The sequence below is a fragment of the Delphinapterus leucas genome, chromosome 5 (genome assembly GCF_059928025.1).
Source record: "Delphinapterus leucas isolate spDelLeu-1000000601 "Yukka" chromosome 5, BTC_Dleu_Yukka2, whole genome shotgun sequence".
NCBI classification, from domain to species: domain Eukaryota; kingdom Metazoa; phylum Chordata; class Mammalia; order Artiodactyla; family Monodontidae; genus Delphinapterus; species Delphinapterus leucas.
The window spans coordinates 82,346,368-82,369,740 of NC_143133.1; positions in this window are offsets into that span (position 1 = coordinate 82,346,368).

The window sequence follows — 23,373 nt, forward strand, 5'->3', positions numbered from 1 at the left end:
TTATTAGGAATATAGTCTGTGACAGACACATTGAACGTTATTACCAAAGAAGTTTATTTTATTAATTCCATGATTTCGAAGTATAATATATATGTAGTACATATATATGTATAATATATATGTGTTTGTGTACGTATTTATTTTGTTTTTCTAAGTACAGAAAAAATTTTTAAAAATAAAGTTAATAATGACTTAAAATGCAAGAAAATTCAAAAAAATATAAATGGATAGAATTAAAGGTAAAAATCCCTGCTCAGTATAAATAGTATAAATGAAATCAAGTGAAATAAAATTGAGGGGTTTTGGCCCAGCCCCCAATTTTCATCTCATTCACAAATAAGCAGCGGTCCTCTGAACAATAATAGTAGCTTAAGAGGAAAACAAACCTCAAAACTTTGATGCTTACATTCCTAATAATTCTCACACTATTTGAGAGTAGACTTTAAAATTATTACTCAAACATTTGATTCATTGTTAATCTTTGGTAACCAGAAATATTATTATGAAATATTTTGTTTATGTTTCATAAATATGTTTATGAAATCCTCAGTAGTTCTACCCCCAAATATAATTTAAGCTCTTGGAACGCAAAGTAAAATAATTATTCCTGCTAGTCAGGAAATTCCTTAGGATTCAGGTTTTCACCTGATAGAAGATAATATCCTGTATCTTCCATGGCTAGATCATCCTGGGGTAATTAAGCTCCAAACTCAAGTCACTGAATATTGGAATCTACTTAAGTGAACAAAGTGATAGAAAAAGAGTAGATTGGCTCTTCTTTTTATAATGCCAATTACTGTGCCCTTGAACTCCTTCAGCAACAGGCAATTCACTCTCTTGTTGATGGTAACTTCTCTATTTAGATATCAATGAGAATTTGAAACCTTTGCTTATTTTGAACTGAAGTCACCTTGAAGTTTTCATCCATTAGTAATAGTTCTTTGTTTTAAGTTGCCAGAGAAGAAGTTGAATATCTTAGCCAAGCTATAGATATTTGTATATTTGAAAACAACTCCAATACCCCTTCTTTACTGAAGCATAATGAGGTCTTTGACTTTATCATATGAGCATGTTCTGAATTTTCATCAGGATTGGTCAATTCTAAATTTTATGTCCCTATTAAAGTATGATTCCCAGAACTCTTCATATCAGATAAAATTATATTGAAAAACCAAATTGAAGTTAGCAGTTCCAAAATTTTGACTAATTAAATTGGATATTTTTCAACATTCTGATTATATTTTGCTATTTAAGCAGCATAGAGTTTCCAAAAGCCTATGCAAATTGGCATGTGGATCAGAACAGTAATTTACAAGCTTAAGTGTGAACTTTCATTGAATCATATTTACTTCAATATGAAGATGCTGTAGTTGCAGTCCTTCCTTAAGGGAAGGAAAATATTACAAATGTGCATATGAATCTGCTTATCTTGAATGCTGCCTTCCATTAAATGTGACAGGTACATTACTTCACTGAATTTTTAATCATCACGTGGAGAACTGCTCAGTGCATTCTGCATCTGTTAGGTTCAGGCACTCCAAATCACTAACTCTGCTAATATGATTTGCCTTTATAAGTGTCTGCATCAATAAAAGGGCAAGTACAGTTTAAACCTGTTCTGAGGGAAAATAAGTAAATTTTATCTCTTTCTCTTATTTCCTGTCAGATATTACATTTTAATGTTAATTCACTAAGTTATACAATTTAAAAATATATTTCATGCATGTCCAAAGCATAAGTTTGTAACCTACTTGTTAAATGAAAATTTTTTTCTAGTGTAATCACATACCAATCTTAAAATCTGGGTTTTAAAGTGTTATGAACTTGAAATATTACAAATTTCTCTGAAGTATTATGAATTTATAATCTTACAAATATAAACATTTTGTACTACTGTAACTAAAACTTGTTCTTTAGTGAACTGATGGAGGAAATGCACTATTGTTGCCCTTAGTTGCAAGTAGTAAGACATAGAAGACAAATGCTCATTATCTTAGCCTCTTATCTCTCACTGAGACCAAGCCAGTGGCTTTCTAACTGGTTTCCCTGATCCAAGTGTTGCTTTAAATTCATTCACCTTTTTAAAGCATAAAACCTAGTATGTCATGTCCTCACTTAAAATAAATCAATAAATTCCTATCTCCTAGAAGACAATGTCCTGGCATTCTTGCAGGCATCTAAAGTGCGACATGACCTCTTTCTTGTTCACATTCCCAGTTCATCTATCAAGACAGAACAGGCTGCCTTTGACTGACCCACTCCTTGTATTCCATGCTGTTAACCTGGAATACGAAGGCCATTTCCATCAGTATAATGCATCCTTTGGCCTACCTGCCTTTTAATATTTAGTTTCAATATTCTCATCTATTTATCTATCTATGCATATATGTGTACTGTAGTACTATTTGGTGAAAAAATCCTAGTGTAAATGCATCTGTGCAGTTCAAGCCCATGTTTTTCAAAGATCAACAGGTATTCATATATACATATACATGTATAAATACACACACACACACACACACGAAAGAGAGAGAGAATTTTCCAACAGGCACTTGATTGTTCCATAGCATCTACTCTGATCTTGTTCCAATCACTTCCCTTATTAGAAACCAAAGTCTATATTTTAAAAAATAAATCTATTCATGTCACTAGAATCCTTCAATGGTTTCCCAATAATTTCACGAAAATGACAAATGCACTGCAAGTTGTTCACACAGTGTGTTCATTACCTACTATTCTTCTAGTTCTCTTACCTTTTACTCTCCATAACTCCTCTTGTAGGCACATATGCTTTCTTTTACTTCCAAATGCCTCGGTGACAATTTGGTCCTTTTTCTAATTAAATTCTCACATTACACCTGTTTTGTAATGTTGTGTGGTAGAGCATTTGACTTGAATGTATTATTTTAATATTTTGTAATATTTAATTACAATGTTGAATTTTAACTAAATCATGCCAAAGAATTAAATAAGAAGAAGATATGGATAAATTCTAAATTTTCTTAGAAACATACTAAAGAGAGAAAGTTCAGAAGTAATAGTTAAGTAATTTAGCTCTCCACTAAAAGTAGTTCGTAATTTCAGAAAAAGTCACAGTGCCTGCATCATTATCATTTGGCACCTAAATACCACCCAGCAATATTTTGCCCTTTGGCAGATGTCATAAAATGTAGGTACCCTCTTGATTTAATTTCATAGAGTCAATTTAACGTGCCAAAAAACAGTGAGAAAAATGAGGGAAATATACAGTCTTAATTTAAACACAACAGTAAATGATAGACAAACACAACAGTAAATGATAGACAAACACAATGTTCTTTAATTACATAATTTAGGTATGTATTGCAAAAAAAAAAAATCCTAAGATTCAACTAAGGGAAATGATGCTTCTTTGGGCAGCTCATATCACAATCAAATATACAAAAACATCAACCAGTACAGAATTGCAAAAGAATACACTCTAAAACAAAGATTATCTTTCTGTGACTAAGATCCAGAGACTTATATGACAGCATCAGCATTCTCTCATATCCTGACAAGGACGAAAAAAGCCTAATCAAAATGTTCTTGGATAATTTTACAAGTAGACCATCCAATTACATGGGGCTATATGTCCATTCATTGTCAAAGCAAATGAACAAAAAATTTCACTGCTTACTAATATAAAACATTTTATTCGATGTTCTTTATTATCTTCATTATAAAGGAAACTACTGTGAATAAATACAGATTTGCAAAAAGACTTTATTGTCTTTAAATCAAGTAACCTCAATATTCTTGTTTTGCTACTCTCTGGTTTTTCAGCCTTTAGCAGGTCAAACTGACTTCCACTTATGAACTAGCAACTAATTGGTTCATATATAATTGACTACATCCTTAGACAAATTTTAAACCTCAGTTTACCCATAATCATTATATAAATTTCAAGTAATGGTAATATTCTAACCACTAATGAATCCTCTCATTCATATATAAAATGATGTGTCATAACTGACATTCAATATAATATCATTTAAAGACTTGAGTGCTTCTGATGAAGTCTCTAGTTTATGTTATAGAGATGTGCACAGCTGCAGAACTCCAATTTTAGGAAAGACCCTGTCTTATGACAGGTCTGCTAACACACTGCCCAGCCTCTGTCCCTCAGGGAGACATTGTTTTCATTATCCTTGTTAAGAAGTTAACTAATCTGCCCACTGGCCTAGAATGAGACACTTGTATTTATTTTCTAAGGCTGTTTTCCATGTAAATATCTTTAAATTTGAAAAGATAATCCCAGACAAAAACTGTCACAAAATGCTTAGAAGTGCCATTGAGAATCCCTTCATGTGGCATGCTGAAATTTAAAAATTAAGAGCTGGTTTAAGGTCTATAAATAAATTATTTGTTTTCTTTTATAGTGCTCTACAATAAAATCAAGGATTATTTAAGTGCCAGATGTGACAGACATGGTCAAGGTAATATTTACAAAAAAAACAAAAAACAAAAAAGAAGGTGAAGCTACTGTGATTTTAGTCATTAAGATATAATGAAAACAAGTTTTAAAAATAGTTCCAGAACATACAGCATTTGTAAAAGACTATTCATGAAGAGTATTTTTTAAAATTGATAATGGGTATATTATAATTTCAAGAACTAGTTTTTCTTTAGAACATTTAATTTATCCTATATATTTAACTTGGTCTAACAAAACACAATAATTAATTTTAAGAGAGATTTGGATAAAATATCGGTATTTTGATTGTAAAATAGTTCTATATTCTAAATATTTGGGGAACATAAAAGATATACAGCTATTAAAGGAAATTACTTAACATCTCAATAACTTAGTTACTATCTCATCATAACATTCTGAAATGTCGAACCAAATTCAAGGGAATCAAATGTCTTACCCAACACCAAATTTTACAAATTATTTTAAGAACAAAACAAGATAAAAACACAAATATGGCATTTCTTTCTAAGGGAGCCTAATTCTTCAGATGAAACATCTTAACTGTTCCATTCTCCCTTCTGGGAATTGCTTTATTTTCAAAGTGACATGCTAACATTTACATATGTATATGTATTTTCAGAAGTTTCCAAAGGCTGTTCTCCTCTAAAGTGTACCAGGGCTCCTTGGAGAAATGAGTGATTCTAGAGCTGGGGCAGAAATTTTCCAAAATGAGTCTGGGACATACTGTACCTGAATATAAAGAAATTCTCAAAGACCATGTCAAATAGACACAGATATTAGCCTGAAGAGGTTTTCATTGGACAAATCTAGGACAATTTGACCACAAAAATAATAGTTACAGAGCGTAATTCATTGAATAAAATAGGATGCCATGAGTCCACAGTGATAGAAATCAACAAATAAATAAAGTAAGAGATAAATGGAAGAGAAAGTCTCTTGTTTCCAGAAAGATAACAGTAAATAAATGTAGAAAAGATGATAGAAATAGAAATTCACCCTATGACAACTGTCATAGGGATGGCTGATTTCTGGAATCATTAATAGTTATACTGAACTTGCTGTGTGGAGGCTTGATGAGCAAAAATATACATATAATTTCAAAATATCTTTCAGTCAAACACTTATTATATACAAGGCGAAAATGGGACTCAATGAAAGAGACACCTAATAGAAACCACATCATCACTGTAAAGATATGTCAACATTTTTTGCACCTAATGTGATGGGCTCAGAAGAACACATTATCAATCATGTTGCATTTCTGCCAAAAATGCATGTGCTGAGTCTGGACAAGAGTAAATGTCATCTTATGAAATTATTTCAAAATAAATTATGAATGAAAGGCAATTAAAATTTTGTTATTAACAATTTTGTTGAATAGCCATGTTGGGACATATTTTGCAATATATGTATTTGTAATTTTAAGATATTTGAGCCATTAAAGGAAAAACAAATTTCTAACTTAAAATGTGTAACAGACTAATTAGTTCAGACTTATTTTTTAACAGATTTTAATTTTTAGAGCAGTGTTAGGTTCACAGCAAAATTGAGCAGAAAGTACACAAAGTCCCCATATACCCCTGTCCCGACACATGCAAAACCACCACTATCAACATCCGGCACAAGGCTGAGACATTAGTTATAACTGATGAACCTACACTGACACATCATTATCATTCAAATTCCATAATTAACATTAGAGTTCATTCTTGGTATTTCAAATTCTATGCATTTGAACAAATTTACAGTAACATATATCCACTATTATAGTATCATACAGAATAGTTTCATTGCCCTAAAAATCTCTGTGCTCTACCTATTCATTCCTCCCTACCTACAGTCAATAATCTTTTTACTGTTTTTATAGTTTTGCCTTTCCAGAATGTTATATAATGAGAACCATACAGTAAATAGACATTTCAGATTGGCTTTTTATTTTAAACCTAGGAAACATCTTTCTCTCTCCTATACTCACAACGACCACATAACAAATTATCCAGACCAGTGCACTGTTTTTTGTTTTTATTTTTCCCCAGTTTTATTGAGATAAAATTGGCTTATAGCACTCTATAAGCTTAACATGTACAACATAATGATTTGTCTTACATACATCATAAAATGATGACTGCAATAAATTTAGTGAACATCCATCATCTCATATAGATACAACATTAAAGGGCTTCCCTGGTGGTGCAGTGGTTAAGAATCCACCTGCCAACTCAGGGGACACGGGTTCGAGCCCTGGTCCAGGAAGATACCATATGCCATGAAGCAACTAAGCCTGTGCCCACAACAACTAAGCCTGTGCTCTAGAGCCTGCGAGCCACAACTACTGAAGCCCATGTGCCTAGAACCCATGCTCCACAAGAGAAGCCATCACAATGAGAGGCCCACGCATCGCAATGAAGGGTAGCCCCCACTCGCCACAACTAGAGAAAGCCCGCACAGAGCTCGCATGCAGCAATGAAGACCCAATGCAGCCAAAAGTAAATAAATAAAATAGATACAACATTAAAGGAATAAAAAAATGTTTTCCTTGTGATGAGAACTCCTAGGATTTACTCTCTTAAAAGTTTTCATACATAACATACAGCAGTGTTAATTATCTTTATTATTTTGTATGTTATATCCCTAGCACTTACTTATCTTATAACCGGAAGTTTGTACATATTGACTACCTTCATCTAATCCGCCCTTCCCCAAACCCCTGCCTCTGATAGACACAAATCTGATCTCTTTTTCTACAAGTCTGTTTGTTTGTGTATTTGTTTTTGAAGTATAATTGATCTACAATACAAGTTACTGGTACACAACATAGTAATTTGATATTTCTACGTATTTCAAAATAATCACTGCAAGTCTAGCTGTCATCTGTCACCATAAAAAGATATTACATAATTATTGACTATATTCCCCACACTGTATATTTCATACCCGTGACTCATATATTTTGTAACTGAAAGTTTGTACTTTCAGGTTGGCTTCTTTTACTTAGTAATATATATATAAGTTTCTCCATGACTTCTCATGGCTTGATAATACATTTCTCTTTAGTGCTGAATAATATTCTATTGTTTGGACATACAGTTTATTTATCCATTCACCTACTAAACAACATCTTTGGTTGCTTCCAAGTTTTGCTAATTATGAACAAAGCTGCTAAAAACATCCATGTGGGCATAAGTTTTCAGCCCCTTTGGGTAAATACCAAAAAGTGCAATCACTACAGGACATGGTAAAAGTACGTTTAGTTTTTATATATAAAGATAATACCTAGTTTTAGTTTATAAAAAATATTGCCAAACTGTCTTCCATAGTGGCTGTACCATCTTGCATTCCCAATAGCAATGAATAGGAGCTCCTGTTGCTCCACTTTTTGTCAGCATTTGGTATATCAGTGTTCTGGATTTTGGCCATTCTAACAGATAGTAGTATATCATTGTTCTAGTTTCCATTTTCCTGATAGCATATTATGTGGAACACCTTTTCATATGCTTATCTGTCTTTGTATACCTTACTTGATGAGTGTCTGTTATGGTCTTTGGTCCATTTTATAGTTGGGTTGTTTTCTTTTCTTTTTTTCTTCCCACAAACTTTTATTAAGAGTCAAATAAGTAGTAGGAATTGTGCTAGGTCCCTTAGGATCCAAGGAAGCAGATTAAATCTCTAACCTCCAGATGCTCACAGGTTAGTGGGTCAGACACAGGAGAAACAAATACTGCAGATATGAATGCTAGCCAGTCCAGATGAGGTGCCATTTAACCAAACAAAGGTAAGGGCTATTATGTGGCCACCCTAGAAATGCTTCACCAACAAGTAAAAAAGTAGGGAAAACCCTGCCAGGCAATCCCGACCAGCAACTGGCTCATTATTTTTGCCCAGATATGCATGGGTGTTGCAGCCTTTGGGTTGTTTAATTTTCTTATCATTGAATTATAAGAGTTTTTGTATATTTTGGATATCAGACCTTTATCAGATATGGTTTTTGCAAATATTGTCTCCTAGCTTGTAGCTTGTCTTTTTATTTTCTTGACAGTGTTCTGCAGCGTTTTTAATTTTAATGAAGTCGAACTCATAAATTATTTCTTTTATGGTTCATGCTTAGGTGTGATACCTTAAAAAGTCATCACCATATAGTCATCACCTATGTTTTCTTTTATCTTCTAAGAGTTTTATAATTCTTTGTTTTACATCTAGGTCTATAAATGTACATTTAGCTCATTTTGAGTTAATTTTTGTGAAAAGTGTAAGGTCTGTGTCTAGATTCATTTTTATTTTTGCATGTGGATGTCCAGTTCTTTCAGTACAATGTGCTAAAAATACTATCTTTTGTCTATTGTGTTGCCTTTGTTCCCTTGTCAAAGAATAGTTGCCTATATTTATGCGAGTATATTTCTGGGCCGTGAATTCAGTTCCATTTATATATTTTTTCACCAATACTATACTTTGTAGTTGGAAGACTGACATTACCCAACTTCAAGACTTAATTATTCAAGTGGAAAAATTAATAATTTCTAAATGACTCACATATAGAAAAAAATCAGCCATCTTCATCTCTTGAGTGAGAAATTATCTCTGGAGGTCACTCTTTTCTAACAATATTGTCTTTCACAAGCTATTCTCTTAAATTAAGTATAACAAACTTTGGAATGTACTTTTTCAACAGGTTTCCATTAGTCATAACCTAGGTGAAGATGAGAATATGTTCTAATTTACTAGGTAAAAGAAATTAGCTTAATTTTCACATGCAGTGAATAAGTAACAGTCCATAAAAATAGCAAATTCTTCGGAATAAGAAAAATGTTTGATGTTAAGCCTTTAATTGGCTCTTCATGACAAGACATTTTAGACTGTTAATGGTTTTCACTGATGCAATACATTGAGAACTATAAAATAATAGTTATTATAAAATTAATTATAAATTTGTTACATAGAGCTCTTATAAAATTTTAAAGGAGCAAAAACACCCTCAACAACCATCAACACATTAAATTCCACTTGAGAGGAAATAAATTACAATTGTTCTACTCTTGACTGTATCATAAACTTTATTTGTCTTCAATTTTTTTTTAATCAAATAATTTACCAACCAGATCACTTTACCCCCTTAAAATCAGGTTTTGATCTTGGTGATAAATATTAGAGATGCACAATAGTTGTCCTAAAAAGGTACCATATATGTAAATGTGACACAGACTTTTCTCAGCTAATTTTAGCCCATAAAATTAGGATGAGGCAAAAGAAAAAGCAAAGAAGAAAGACGTGGTGGAAGAAAATGAGAAAGAGAAAATGGGACAGAAAGAGGAAGAGATAAAAGGTTTGTTTGGTTTTAAGTAAAAATAAAAGACATGTTTTTCATTTTCACCAAGAACTTTATTGAACAGCATATTCACTAATCAAACAAACTTTTTGGCCAACCAAATAAAGGAGAATCAAAAGGAGAAAGTGAAAATTGAAAAGCAGGAGAAAGTAGAAGAGTATATGATATAAAAAGGAATAGGAGAAAGTGAAGTGGGAGAAAGACACGAGAGAAAGGAGAGTAAGGAGTGGAGGAAAGGAAAATGAAGGAGGGGAAAGACGAAAAGGAAGGCAAATAAGAAACAGAAAAATGGGTGTGGGGAGAAGGTAAAAGAGGAGTAGAAAAGAAGGAAGAAGAGTAGAAAATAATAAAGAAAAAGGAATTAGTGAAAGAAGTTCCACAAAATAAAATAAGAAGTGTTCTGTATTATATGCTAATATTTCCATAAGGATGAGGAAGTTAAAAGAAAAAGTCTTTTTTGAATAGAGTAGAATCACAACTCTGAAAAATTATTTACACCTTGTCTCCTTACCTAATCTTTTTCTCTTTATTCTGAATTCATTAACATTAATTCATTGATAAATAAATCAAAATCAATTTGTACATAGAAGTGTTGTATGGTTTAAAATTACCCTGTACCTTTGTATTTATGCATCTTCTCTTGGCCTAATATAGTGTCCTTTAATTTTATTTGTTGAATGTGCTAAAGTATGTTTATGTTTTGCCCTTTTGAAAGAACCAGATTTTGCTTTAGTAACCTATTCTATTTTCTTTTTACAACTTTTATATATTGAAATAATTTTAGACTTAAAGAGTTGTAAAGATAGTACATGCTTGGGTATGCATGCCTCACCCAGCTTCCCCTAAGGGGTTATCATCTTACATATGCATGGTGTAATTACCAAATATAATTATAATTAAATAAATTAAAGATTTTATTCTGATTTCCCAGTTGTTTTTTTTGTTTGTTTGTTTGTTTTTTACAAATGTCCTTTTTCTGCTTCAGAATCCAATCCAGGATATTACATTGCATTAAGTTGTTGAGTCTTCTTCATCTCCTTCAAACTCTAACAGTTCTGCATTCTCTCCTTTTCTGTATTCATGACTTGGCACTTCTTAAAAGTACCAGATAAGTAAACATAAACAAATCCACCTGAGGGTAGAGGATCACTGAGATAGATTTGTTTTATGTTTATGTATGATTAAGCTGTAGTTATGCAATTTGGGAAGAACATCACAGAAGTGATGTACCCTCATAATATCACAGCAGGGGGTGTATATTATCAATATGTTTATTACTACTGGTGGTATTAACATCGACTACTTGGTTAAGATGGTATTAACCAGGTTTTTCCTTTTTTTTCCTGTCTACGTTCTAGTCATTAGAAGTGAGTCACTAAGTCCAGCCCGAAATAAAAAGAGCCATTAAGCTCTACCTGCCAGAGGGAAGAGTATCAAATAATTTGTTGACATTGTGTTAAATCTACCACCAGAATTAACATATTTGGGGAGAAGAAAGGATATGTTGAGGTTCTACAAATATCTATTTTTCTTCAAGGGATTGCTCACTAATTTTAGCATTCATTGTTGCATCATGACAGCAGCATTAATGAGGCTTTTTAGTAGTGATTTCTTTTTTATTTCCTTTATTCTTTCTACATTTATTAATTGGAATTCTTCTGTAAGGAAGAATTATTTATTAATTCCCATTCATTTATTTATTTAATCACTTATGAATATCCATATGGAGTCATGGATGGTTTTTAGTTTTTTTGTTTATAATGTAATAGTATTGTAACACTCAAATTGTTCCAGCTAATACAGATAATACAGCTATATAGATAATAATGTCAAACCTAGGTAAGTATATTTGTTATATTTTTCAGGGTAGTTAATAAAAGAATAATAACAGAGTATGTAATTTCCAAACTGATAGCAAAAAATAGTGAAAAATGACCCACCAACCTTCCAAAAGAGCAAAAACAACAACAAAAAATGAGGTAAGACAGTAGATAAAAATATGATTATGTGAGTAATGACATATTGTAAATAGCTTAAAAGATTCTTTGAAAGAAATAAAGATTGTCAGACAAAATTAAAAGAACCCAAATTTATGTCATTTACAAAATACATATCTAGTATATAAGAATGGAGAGTTTTTTACATTGTATAAATTAAATACAGAAAAATAATTTTATCTTCATATGAGTTTTTACAGCACCTAAGTTTTTTTAAGAGTTGTTCAAATTTAAGAAATTGTGTTCAAACTAAACTACTTTAAAGGTCTCTGAAGACTAATTTGTTTAAATACTCTGCTTTCCTTGCTGCTTATGTAGAGTGCTAAATGCAAATAAAGCATTAGCACATATATATATAAAACATTAAGGGAATTAGTGATTTACATTCTGTGTGGCTCTCTTCTTTTTTAAATATTAGAAATATTTAAACTCTGTAATTAGATTGCCTTACTATACTGAAACTGAGAATGCATACTGCATAGATTTGTGTCAACCTAATCTAAATTTGGGGGAACAAAAGCACTTTAATTAATGTCTCTGTATTTTTCTATCTTAAAGTAGAGTTCACTACCTCAGTAACTTCAAAAACACGGTGATTTCTACTAGCATATAAACAAGTTTGAGGCATATAAAGACAACTGATGATTGCTATTGTAACCATAGACTCAAGTGTCAATATATAATGCTATTATTATCAACTATCATTAAGAACATTTTTAAAATGAGGGAAATAACTTAACTCAATATTTTAGTATATAACAGATAAAAATAATTGTCTTCCTTCTGATTTCCTGCACAGAACTTTTCTTAAAGTCCAATAGTGAGTTAAAACCTTTCTAAAATCCAGAGAAAATAGGTGCTAAAATTTTGTAAGTACCTGAATTACTTATTAGTGACAATAACTGCAGGAGGCCTATCTGAATATTCTTAAATGTTCATGTTATATGAATTATATTTAGAGGCAAGATAGATCCATTGCGTTGTTCCAATTTATTATGCTTATGCAAGCATGTACATGATATTTTGTTGAAAAAATATCTCAGAATATACGTTCAACAAATTCCTTTATATAACATATTAAAATGTGTTACGCATAAGCAGAAAAATAAATATTGTTGTATTGGTTACTCAGTTTAACTCTTAATCATCTCACTGATTTTGAAGTTTAATCTAATTAGCATAAGAGAATTATGTACCTAAGATAATAACTTAAAGAAAACAATATAAATGGTCAAAATTTTGATGATTAGTATTATAGAAGTGTTTTGCTATATGGTAAAATAAATATGGCAGTGATTCTACCTAGGTTTGAATAATTATAACAGGTAATTTTGTACCTTGTTTCCTCGGTCTCTTAAGAGAAATATCATTAGTTGAATTCTTAAAAACGTGTGGTATTTCACTGTGGCTGAATATAAAAATATTAACTATATTCTTTAGATGACTGAAAACATAAATTATTTTCTTAAATTATTAAAATTCTTAAACTTCAAACAGAGTCCTTACATTTTGTGAAAAATAAAATACCATGAGATTTCTTTTGTTTGCATGTGAAGATGAAACATTAAGCCTGGGAGATATATATATATATATATATATATATAGGATTAATGCCCTACTCTTTCTGGCAGGAAAAATATGAGAGAAACACAATTTTACCTTAATATATGTTTTAGTTCTTAAGAAACAGGTAAATTAATATTATATTAATTTATTCACGTATGTATTATCTCCCTACAAACATTTGTTTTTTTAAATATGTACACCATTTTCCATCAAATTAGGATTTTGAATTGCACTGCCCTGTCAATCAAGAGCATAGCTCTATAATTTTTTCTAGCTTTCAATTCTGTTGAGCTTTGGTGAACAACTGGAAGCTATATTATGCTAACACTAGAAGCTGTCCTATAAAGCTTGCTCATATTTGATTTTATTCTTTCTAAAAGATAAAAACATCTAAGCCAAATTCCATTTTTAAGAACATATCAGAAGAATTAGAGTAAATCTAAAGTAATCAAATTCAGCAGTTACAATTTATCATTTTTTTCTGTGCCAAAGTTTATAACACATATGTTTATACATCATTAATGTCATACCTAAACATATCATTAATTTGAAACACCAAAAATTGGCATTCAGTTATTTCAGAGCTATATTGCATTCTATTCAGTAAGTTCAGCTTCACAAACGTAAGTATCCTTTGTCACAGGCACTGTGTCTATCAGTGGCTTTTTTAACCTAATGGGTGTCCTGATAATGGTCTTCAGAAGTAAAACCAAAGATTTGGGGAAGGAAGGAAACCCATTTCCTTTATCTCAAAGCAATGAAAATACTACAACCTATATTTTCAAATATACTTGCATGAACATTTACAGATATTAAAATTCCTGCCCTGAAATTTATATACAAATATTCTTGCTAAATTTTTAAAAAATTATATAAACTTGTATCCCAAATGAAATGTTCCAATAATTTATGAATTTAGTCTTAATTGAACCTTTTGTTTTTAGCAATAAGGAGAAAAATATGTCACACAGGTTCTTAGTTACAAGAGTTGTCAGCAGTGTCATGAATCAACCATTCCATCTTTAAAGTGGAATCCCAATGCAAGATATCCTGGTAAACAATTTTCTCTCATGTGAAAAGAGAAATTAAGTGAGTCATTTATGTTTAGAAATTTGGCTGGTTTTACCCAGATTGAGCAACTGAGCAAAGAAACATGTCATAGGCAGAGATGGGAACCTGTAATTCTATGCACTTATTTCCCCCAGAGACCATGATCATGAATAAGCGAGCCAGGCATTTCCCTTTGTCTTGCATTCTGCCAGCCCATCCTCTGAACACATCATCTCACTGTGCAGCCAAATTATAAGACCATCTGGTGCATGTAGCATTCCAGAAAAACTGTGAGATTCTGGGAAACAGTGGTCTCTATGTGCCTGAATGAAACACTCTCACCTAAGCTAATAACTTGACAATTGTATGTTCATCCAAATGTAGATCATTATATTTAATTTTTGACCTTAATATCTGCATATGTATGTATACGTGTGTGTGTGTGTGTGTGTGTGTGTGCGTGTCTTTATGGGAGTTGAGGCTCTCATAAACCAACTTTGTGTAACTTGTTAAAAGATCTGAATCTTGGGCCTTCCCCTGTGGCGCAGTGGTTGAGAGTCCGCCTGCCGACGCAGGCGACACGGGTTTGTGCCCTGGTCCAGGAGGATCCCACATGCCGCGGAGCGCCTGGGCCCATGAGCCGTGGCCGCTGAGCCTGCGCGTCTGGAGCCTGAGCTCCACAATGGGAGAGGCCACAACAGTGAGAGGCCCGCGTACCGCAAAAAAAGAAAAAAAAAGATCTGAATCTTAAATATCTAGTCCACAAACATATACGATAATAGTATTTTCAGGAAACTCATTTCACCTCATAAAACTGCTCATAATTAAGAAAGCGATAAATGGAACTCTTAATTTCCCACCTCCAAATATTTCCTTCATGATGTCTTCTCAATTTCAGTACATGGCAATGTATTTTGGTCTAGTTGTTTGGCCAAAACTTTGGAGTTTTACTTATTTCTTCTCTTTCTCACATACCCTACACTCAATTATCAGCAAAAACTTTCATTTCAATTTTGAAACATAACTACTTACTGACTTGCTATTTCTCTGACCCTACTCCTCATGATCTGTTTGGATATATTGCAGTTGTCTCCCAGCTCGTCTTCATGACTTTACACCTGCTCCTCTAAAGCCTATTCTTTTCTTTTTTTTTTTTTAATTTTTAAGTGTTTTTATTGCTGTTTACTTTTATTTTATTTATTTAAAAAATTTTTAGCCACATTGTGTGGCATGTGGGATCTTAGTTCCCCAACCAGAGATCGAACCGTCGCCCCCTGCATTGGAAGGCTGACTCTTAACCACTGAACCACCAGGGAAATCCCGAGGCCTATTCTTGACACAGTAGCCAGACGGCTCCATTTAAATGTGAGTCAGATCAAGCCACTCTTCAATTCAAGTGCTCCAAATACTTGCCATATTAACCAACTAAAAGGTTAATAATTGCCCATAAGTTAGTAAATAACTCTATCTCTACTAACCCTCTGACCTCAACTCCTATAACATTCCCTGCAATTATTCTCTTCAAAGCTTTATTTCTCTAAAACCAGCAAGCCATTCACAATCCTGCCCCAAAAGTTGTTGATCGACCTGCCTGAAATAATTCTTTCTTACACCCCTTAATTCACTGCTCAAAAACCATAATATCAGAGAAATCTTTTCACATCACTCTCTATAAAGAAGTAATTCCTATTCACTGTCCTTCTAACTGCCTTGCCTAACTGAATTCTTCTTCATAGCACTAATTTTCTGATATATCATTTACATAATTTATTAAATTTAAGACATTATTAATTATAAGAAATTCTATTAGTTTATGTAGTACTAAGACAAAAAAGAGCTCACAGTTAAACTATAACAAATGGCTTTCTCATCACTTAAACATTTCATTTTATACTTTAAAAAGAGGTCTTATATACATATTCATATATATGTTTAATCATTTATTTACTCTGTGCATATATTAATAGGAAAATAAACTGGTAAACAGATTCCTAAAACTTTTTCTTATTCAGAGCCATATATTCCAGAAACATTTTCTGATTCAGTATTTTTTTTTTTTTTTTTTTTTTGTGGTACGCGGGCCTCTCACTGTTGTGGCCTCTGCCGTTGCGGAGCACAGGCTCTGGACGAGCAGGATCAGCGGTTATGGCTCACGGGCCCAGCTGCTCCGCAGCATGTGTGATCTTCCTGGACCGGGGCACAAACCCGTGTCCCCTGCATCGTCAGGAGGACTCTCAACCACTGTGCCACCAGGGAAGCGCCTGACTCAGTATTTTTAATGTCCCAATTTCTCCATTCAATGACATATTTTGTGACATCAAGAAATATGAAGATATGTCATTTCCTGAGAGTGCTCTTCTCAGTCCCTGTGACTTTCTTCAAAACAGCTGACCCAGTGTTTATACTGCTACTCTTTTTATCTTATTCTAGGATGATGTTTCTGGGCCCAATCCTCACAGAACACTTTGTGTAAGTTAGTTATTGTTATATGGCAAACAACCAAAATACCCAAGTGACAAACAACACTGATGTCCCTTGGCAAATTCAGCATCAGTAGGATGAAGACATGTGTTCCTCTCATAAAGACCAGGAACCGTGATGGTAGTATGGGATGATAGTGACAAGGAGATTATTATTTGTTGAACAATAATTATAGCTACATAACATAATGGTGGTGTTTTTAGGATCTTTCGAGTTGGTCACATTCTCCAGTGAATGTTCTTCTGATCTTCTCAATAATGGGTAGAGGCCTGGAGCTAGAGTTTGAAAGAGAAACGCATAAAATTCCTCCAAGTCTTTACATTCAATATATCGCCTTTGTCTTAATTGTATTTTAGTGTAGTCCCTATATCTTTGATTGTGTCTGGTGTCCCCAGATCCAAAGATTCTCTGTTTCACTCACTCTAGAAAATAAAACCTCAGGCTTCTGTCCCACTATGTGAAGTGGATTGATCTGTGCATACACTGTTTATGACATAAACTTTCAAACAATCCTGTTTTTATCTTTTGCTTCATCTCTACTTACAGTGAAAGCTGGTTGAATCACTTAGCTTTTTGCTCTGTCAAAAATCACTTAAAATATCACACATTTCTTTGCCCATGATTCTGAGCTCAATAGTTTAGGTGGAGCTCCATTACAATGGCTTATTTCTGATGCACGTGTTATTGGTTGGCCTTATTTTGTTTGCACCTCAGCTGGACCAGCTCTCCATGTGATATCTCATTCTTTAGCACAGGCCTGTTGACTCGTCAGCAGCATTTCAAGAGGACACTAGTGGTAGCTGTGTGGTCTCTTGCGCCTATGCTCAGGCCTCAAACAATGTCCCTCCTGCCACATCTGGGGTCAAAGTAAATCACAAGTCTCATCCACATTCAAGGAGTGGGAAAATAATTACCACTACATACATGGCCATTAGCAATCTACCATATTGGTACATCAGATTCTGGACATTAGGACGCTTGTGTGAAAGAAATCAGGTGTTTCTCAGATTTCCCCACCAAAAATTTTAGTTTTTTAGGTCTCTTAACACAGTTTCCACTTATCCAATAGAGTTTTCATACTTCTATCAGTTTGTTTCTGCTGTCTTCTCTGCTATTGTTAGTCCTTCTGGGTTTAAGCCACCTTCCATACTCAAAATTAGCAAAGAACAAAAACCTCTGAGTATCTCATTTATTTTAGTAGACTCCAGGGAGGAAGCAGATTTAAAGTTTGTGTTAAATTCAACATCCTTAATCTGAAGACACTATACCACTCTTTTATCTGGAAAATTCCTGTTGAGCCTTCAAAATTCTACCTTGTTGTTCCCACCTCAGTGAAATTTTTCTTAACCACCTCACAGATGGATGTGATCACTTTTCCTTTTTTAATTTATAGGTTTATTTACAACTTTATTATTTATTTACTACTCTACATTAGAACTGCATTAACAAAAAGGCATGGTGGTTAAAAGTGCAGGCTTTGGAGCCAGACTGCCTGGGTTCAAATCTCAACTCTACCACTTACTAGGTATATGACCTAGGCACATTTCCTAAGCTCTTAGTACCTGCCTTCATTTCTCATAGGGTTGTTTTCAGTGTTAAAGAATTAATCCATGTAATTACTTAGAACAATGCCTGGCACATATTGGGAGGTCAATATGTGCTATTTATTATTACTATATATTTGTCTCTGAGACCAGAATATGAGCTAATTATGTGCAAGAATCACATATTACTCAACTTTGCATCCCTAGTGGAGTGCTGTGTCATCACACTGTATTTGCTGCATGAATAAGGAAATATCTCAGTACTCATGCATCTCACAAAGCCTCCTGTGTAACCCTAGCATAGCCTATTCTCTCATCTTGTAATTGCCCTGGAATCCTTTGTCAGAGAAAACAAATATGCCACTCATTTGTCCTATCAATATCCTAAATGCTTCATTTCCAAACATTTTGTATTCTTGATTTCTGGTAGGCCTGATCTAGGCACAGGGAGTAAATGTGGGCATGAATGAGAGATCAACCCCTCTCCTACTTTTATAAGTAATTTTGTGTGTAGTAATTGAAATTTATGCTGTCGCTACGCCAGGCTCTGAGGATACAAAATCGTTTTTTCCTAATACCTAATTATCAACCCCTCAAACTCAAAGATGTGGAGGTTCCTTCTGGTTTCCCTTATGAAACGTTTTATTCAAGAGCACAGACACAATTTTATCTCAAACTGATTGGCAATTTACTCATGTCATTTGGATGGTCAATAAAATCAAATGTCCATAAGGATGTTCATCATCAAGAGTAACATCTTTAAATGTTTGAGCATAACTTGGGTATATAATATTTTATTTAACCCTACCATTTTGTGAGGTGGATGTATCACCCCAACATACAGAGTAAGGAACAGAGACTCACAGAGATAAGTGACCTGTCAAAACTGACAAGTAAAGGAAAGGAAATTTTACCCCTTAGTTTTCTGTGAGCATTTGGGAAGTATTTTAATTGGAGTACTAAGGGAATTGCAGGTCCTTCAGGAGAGGCAAATTGTATGCCCACAGAATGTTTCATTAAAATGTTGAATTAATGTGGGCTTAGTGTTTGGGTATCTTTTTCACTGTGCTTAGAACAGTGTTCACACAGCAAACCACTTGGTAAGTATTTGTTGAATACTGACTGAATGGATAATTTGAAGAGTATTTAAGATAACCACTAATTCTGTTCCTCTGGTTGCTTCATCAAAACCATTTCTTAATGGACCCTGTTATGGGCTGAACTGTCTTCCCCCAAAATTCATATATTAAAATCCTGACCATCAGTATATCAGAATGTGATCTTATTTGGAGTCTTTATACAGGTAATCAAGTTAAAACGAGGTCTTTAGGGTGTCCTTAATCCAATACTACTCTTATCCTAATAGAAAGAGAAAACACACACACAAACATAATGTGAGGACAGTGTGAACAGACATAGGGAGAGGATGGCCAGGAAAGAGGCCTGGAACAGATTCTTCCTTCACTGCCCTTAGAAGGAACCAACTCTGCTAACATCTTGATTTTGGACTTTAGTTTCTAGAAGTATTAGAAGATAAAATCACCAGTCTATGATACTTCGTTACTACAACAAATCTAGCCATTTCTCACTACTCTTCCTCTCCTCCCCTGTTGCCAGCTGCCATCAACTCTTGCCAAGATTATTCAATTGTCTCTTAACTGATCTCCAAGTTTCTATCCTTTTTCTTCTAAATCTATTTTTCACAGAATAGCCATATTATTCCTTTGAATGTATGTCACATTCATGTTACTCCTCAAAACTTTTAATATGATTTAAAAAAGTCCTTATTAGGGAGGATAAGACCATACATTATTAAGGCCTCTGCTTTCTCTCTGACCTCACCTATCCTTCTTTGTTCCTTCACCCATTTTTAGGCTCTGTCCCACCAGTACTGGCCTCCTTTCTCTTCCTTTTACGTGCTAATCATGTGTTTGGCTCTGGGCTTTGTACTTATTGTTCTCTCTCCCTGTATGCTCACCCTTGATATATCTGAAATGCCTCTTCCTTTCACTCCCTTCAAATTTCTGTTCAAACATCACTTTGTCAATCAAGTCTCTATTGACCATACGCTATAAAATAGCACCTCAGTCTCTCATAATTCTCCATTTCACTCACCTAAATTTATCTCTCCAAAGTACTTATCTCTTTCTGACATAGTATATGAAAATTTAAACAATTCATAAAGAAATAAAGCAATAATTTAAGATTATCTACAGTATTTTATCACATATGAATTGAAAATATTATTAAATTTAAAAGGAAAAATGAATATTTGTGTACCATTTTTTGAAATAAGCACTGTAGGTTCTTAACTTCTAGAAAGATGAAATAAAACTCATATACTGCCATTTGGTTGCTTTTGTTGCAGGAAGGGGGACCACTTCCAGGACCCGAGAGTGGGCTCATGTATAACACTCGGAAATGAATTGTCTAAGGAGACACATGTTGACACAGCAAGAGACTTTATTGGGGAGGGGTGCCCGGGCAGAGAGCAGCAGGGTAAGGGAACCCAGGAGAACTGCTCTGGCACGTGGCTCGCAGTCTCGGGTTTTATGGTGATGAGGTTAGTTTCCTGGTTGTCTCTGGCCAATCATTCTAACTCAGGGTCCTTCCTGGTGGGGCTCGCATCGGTCAGGCAAGATGGATTCCAGGGAGAGTTGACCGCTCCCTGTGCAGTTTTTTTGTTCTAAACTTGTATAAATAACAATTGTGTAATGTGTCTCCCTTTTACCTTGTATCAGTTGCTTCGGCCTACATTATAAATAAAGAACAACTAGAAAAAAAAAAAAGGAGCTTGGTAGGACACATGGACTGGTGTCCTCTCTCCGTTTGACCTTTCCCGAATTCTTCCGGTTGGTGCTAGCTTGTTAGTTCTGCGTTCCTTACCAGGACCTCCTGTTGTAAGATAACTCATGCTAGTGGCTACTATCTTGCCTGGCCAGGGCAGGCGGTTTTGGTCAGTGGTTCCCCTAACACTTGATTGGCTAAGACAAAAAGAAGCCAAGATGCTTTCTAATGATTTTGTTTTATTCACCTCTTTAGATTTAAAACCCGGAAAAAAGTTTGAAAATACATATTATCTTTCTAACTAGTTACTGCACAGTAGTATAACGATGAAATACATCTGTTACCACACAATCAGTTTTAAATAGTTTTTATTTTGTAACACTGATTGGAGTAGGTTTCTAGAATTTCTTCATACTTTCTCATCTTCCTTTGAGTGTAGCAGCCATGCTTTAGTTGAATTTTATTCTCCAAATGATATCAATTTTTAATGAATTTATGTGAATTCATTTAAAAAATAAAAATTTTACATCACTTCATTTAGGCTGTTTTGCCATTTTATGTTTCTTTTTCACACTGAAGACAAGACATTTTACATATATTTGAAAGAAACATTATTTTAATTATACACAAAAGTTCTTTAAAAACACCTTCCAGCATCACAGGAAATAAAATTCAGTCACTCTTCCAATGAAAGAACATTATCCAAGATGGCCATTATGCAACTCTAAATGTAAGATTGTAGTAGTTTTCTAGGAAATTCAGTTTTTCTTTAAAAACTCAAATTTCCTGCTTGGTGTTGAAATGAATTTCTAGGTCCAAGAAAAAGCTGCTTCTACCCAGGGTGCCACATATGCAAACTGAAACATAGATAACTTTCATGTCCCTGTAAACCCTTTGTTTGACCAGGAACACCAGTAAGTCCCCTACATATGAACCCTCAAGTTGTGAACTTTCAATGATGCAAACATGCATCTGGTTCCAGCAAGGAACCAGAACTTGTGCCATCAACACCAGGCATGAGTGAAACTGCAGCTTGGATTCCATCTCCTATTGCTGACCATCCTTCAGCTCTACCATCTCCCACCTCCACTCCCTCCTCCAGTCAGTAACTCTTCTTGCCTATTCATTTGATGCCAGCCCCTGTATGCCAGCTGTTGTACTGTACTACTGTACTTTTCAAGGTACTGTACTGTAAGGTTAAAAATGTTTTCTTTATTTTTTGTGTTTGTTTGTTTTTTATATATTGTTTTTGTGAAAAGTATTATAAACCTATTAGAATACAGTACTATATAGCCAATCGTGTTAGTTGGGTACCTAGGCTAACTTTGTTGAACTTACGAACAAATTGGACTTACAAATGTGCTCTTGGAATGGAACTTGTTCATATGTAGGGAACTTACTGTATCCAGTCCACCAATCCCCAAAGGCCAAGCCAGCTCTGAGCCTTCTCACCCCAAATATGGTTGACTATGTGACCCCAACCAATCAGATATTTTCTATTTTTTCTTCCTTATTCTTTATTCTTTATCCTATAAGAGCTTCCTTTTCACATTTCTCCAAATGGAGACTGCCCACTTCATGAAGTGTTAAATAGTTTGTTTGTATCATTTAACTTGTTTTCTTTAATCAATTTTTAACAGTTTTGGTGAAGAGGAATGAAATCCAAAGCTGACTGCTAATGGCCTATGGGAAAATATGAAGTGAAGATACATGAAAGGTATACAGAGATGGACTAACATAAGTATAATGAAACTTCCAGGAGGAAGATAGAGAGAGAATGCTGATATAATAACATTTTTTTAAGAATAAATACATATATATAGTTAAAGCACAGTAAATCCTAAGAAGCATAGATAAATGTAAACCTATGCCTATTTTACTTGTAAAATTGCATACCAAAGTTATAGAGACTATTTTGAAAGTAACAAGTGCAATAGTTTGGTTGTCTTCAAAGATGACTTTTAACAGTGATAATAGAAGCCAAAGCCAGTGGGAAATATTTTCAGAGGGAAACTAATGGTGTACCTAGAATTCCATAAACAATGTGTGAAATTATATTTCAAAAATATGAAATTATTATATTTTCAGATTTTTTTAAAAAACTGAGTTATTTAATAAACAAATATTAAGATAAAGAATATCATCCCAAGGAAAAGGTTATGAAAGCATAAA